Raw genomic sequence first — 3461 nt, forward strand, 5'->3', positions numbered from 1 at the left:
ACTCCTAGGCCAAAATTATTAATTCTTAAGGGACAATAGATGATAGTAATTTAAGGTAAATACCACATAGTCTATCCAAATTAATTCAAGTCATTATTAGTCAATAAAAGCACCGTGCTAGAACCACGGGATTCGGAGAATGTTTTAGACCGTCCATAGTGTTCACATATCATATTATACACCTATGCGTCTCATAGACCGTCCATAGTGTTTATTCATGTTGTACACCTATACATTTCATACATAATACACATGCGTTTCATAGACCGTCCATATGATTTCGTACACAATACACCTATGCGTTTCATAGACCGTCCATAGGATTCCATACACAATACACCTATGCGTTTCATAGACCGTCCATAGGATTACATATACAATACACTTATGTATTTCATATACCGTCCATAGAGTTCATAACACATCATTATGCACATAACCATATATAAACTCAAAGCGACATGATTAACATTACATTTAAGGTCGTAAGTTCCCGAATCATTGGAATACTTCATGTTCATGCTCATCATGGAGAAACACAACTCATTACATTAGCACATGCACGGTGAATCAATAAGTCGATTTCAAAGGCACATGGGCCCAATTTCTTTTCTTAAGGTTCATCATCATTTAGCATAGGACATCTCCCTTTCATCTTGTTATTCACTCACTTGTCATCTTGAGGTCATTAGCTAAGTTCATGATTCTTGGGGACTTAACATCGAAGTCATTTGCATTTATTATTTTAGAAGCATACATACAATGATTGAAACCATTGAAACATACAATGCATCATAATTCTCATCTTGGCAAGCGACCACATTTTATGTTCATACTATCACTTACTTGTACTTGCCATGGGTGACCATAGAACATTAAGAGCATTTAAAACATTTAGGAACACCATAGCCTTTACTCATGAGGAGCTTATAACACATTGGAAACAAAAGTACAAATACATTCATATCATAACCTTTCAATCAAATGCAAGAAACTTACTTGGCAAGAGAAATACAAATACAGTAGCACCTCGAAAAGGTATGAGAATTATTGAGGCAGTTCCAAACATGAAAAGCTGTACAAATACCTAGGGAGAAAAATACAGAAGCAAACACATTGGCAAATCTCGCATTCATGGCTGATACGACAAATATAGAAAATGTTGTGGTACACTTATTTCATTCAGCCCTCGACCAAACGAAGAATGAGGTAAATTTCAACAATGTAACTTGGGATTGGAGAAACGAATTTGCGAACTTTTTGCTGTATGGAATTTTTCCCGAGGATAAAAAGAAATCCCGATTGCTACGGTTGAAGGCTGCTCAATATTGCCTGATACAGAAGAATTTGTATCGCAAAATTTTTGGTGGACCTTTAGCACGATGCCTTGGACCTTCACAAACAGAATACATAATAAGAGAAGTACATGAGGGACATTGCTGTAATCATACCGGGGGAAGATCATTGGTAAAAACATTAATAAGGGAAAGGTGCAATTATTGTTAATTCTAACCGATTATTTCTCGAAATGGGTAGAAGCATGTGCCTTTAAACATGTCCGTTAAAAGGAAGTTACGGACTTTATTTGGAGAAATGTAATATGTCGATTTAGAGTCCCAAAGGAAATCGTTTGTGATAATGGGCCACAATTCATAGGTGCGAAAGTTACTAACTTTTTCAAAAGTTGGAAGATTAAATGAATTACTTCTGCACCCTACCACCCCGTGGTTAACGGTCAAGCTGAGTCAACAAATAAGGTCATCATCAACAACCTAAAGAAGCGACTGGAAGAATCAAAAGGCAAGTGGCCAGAAGTACTTTCAGAGATATTATGGGCTTACCGAGCGACGACGAAAACAAGCACGGGAGAAACCCCATTCTCGCTTGTATATGAAATGAAAACTTTAATTCCAGTTGAGATAGGGGAACCAAGCACAAGGTATATGCATATAAATGAGGCAATAAACGAAGAAGAACTTCGTACAAACTTGGATTAGAAGGAAGAAAGAAGATAAACAAAATTAATTCAGATGGCGGCTCAAAAATAGATGATTGAACAATACAATAATAGGAATGTGCAGTAGAAAGTTGACCGAAATTCAAAAGCGTTTAAGCTCGCGGAAAGAATGTGTAGTAGAAAGTTGAGGAACCTACAGAAAACTCCCACGAGCTTTTAGGTTATGGCCATAAATGTAATCACGGAAAAATATATCTGTACTTGCAAACCTGCTATAAAGAAAGCAGTTGTGAAAATATTGTACAAGAATATTTATTTGAAATTCAAAAATACAACTTCTTAGAATTACTTCATATTTCATATCTTTTCACCAATATGAAGATGAGACGTCATCTTCATCAGTGTTGGTAATATAAAAGGGCCCTCTTTTATAAAAGACTGGTGCATATTAAAGACGCGGTATATTGAAGCATTTTTAATGCAATGTATATGCTCAAGAACTTAAAGAGGAAAAAGCATAATATGCAACAAAAAGATATTTATATCATTTTTCCATAAACATGGACGCGGAAACTTTCCAGAAACTACTCGGAAAAAAAAAGAGTTTCAACAAAAACCAACACAAGTCAAGTTACTTCCAAAACAAAGGGTAAATACTAAGGAGCATCATTCACGGAGGTAGAGGGATCAACTTGAGAAGATGAGGGTTGAATAGCTCCACCAGGAGTAAGTCCATCTCCATCACCTTTGGAACTTTCATCCTCAGGTGTTGAGAAGTTTTGACGTTGTTGAGTTTGCTCAATCACTTCTTTAGCCTTTGCGATTTCAACATTAAGGTCAAAACCCTCCTGGCTAGCTTCAATTAAAGTCTCAAGACATCTGTTCAGGAAAGCCAACTAACATCAAGTGTTAACTTGTCTTTAAGAGCTTCATAATCCTTCTCCCACTGCTCAATTTCAACTCTCAACTCTTCTTTCTCAGCTTCCGAAGTTTCATAGTATGCCTTCAAAGGGACGAGAGAACTCTCAAGGAACTAAATCTTGTCAGATAAGGCACAGAGATCTTCTTTAGCTTGGGTGAGCATCCGCACTAAATCACCTGCATACACCTCTTTCTGGTTTAGGAGCTCTTTCAAGCTTCTAATTTTTTCAGTTACCTTTGAGTGTTGCTCAGTGAAGGAAGATTCCAATCTATACTTGTCCTTTTAAACGTGATTGGAGGAAGCTTTCAAAATCGCTAATTCGGTGGTGGTTATCTTTAATTGTTGTTCTAGAGCTCCATTAAATTGCCTTTCAAATTGCTCCTTCCAATTATCAGCCTCGGTGCACAATTCAATCACTTGTTGATCAGTCCAAGAAATTCTCCTCATAAGCTCTGTTCCTGTCAAATTGATCTAGAACAAGACAAGGAAAGGGAGTTACAAACATGAAAGAAAGAGAAGGAAAATAAGAAGATAGGAATATACTTTGAGGGAAGAATAAATAATATCAATCATCAAAGTCAT

This window comes from Nicotiana tomentosiformis, chromosome 7 (genome assembly GCF_000390325.3).
Source record: "Nicotiana tomentosiformis chromosome 7, ASM39032v3, whole genome shotgun sequence".
Lineage (NCBI taxonomy): Eukaryota > Viridiplantae > Streptophyta > Magnoliopsida > Solanales > Solanaceae > Nicotiana > Nicotiana tomentosiformis.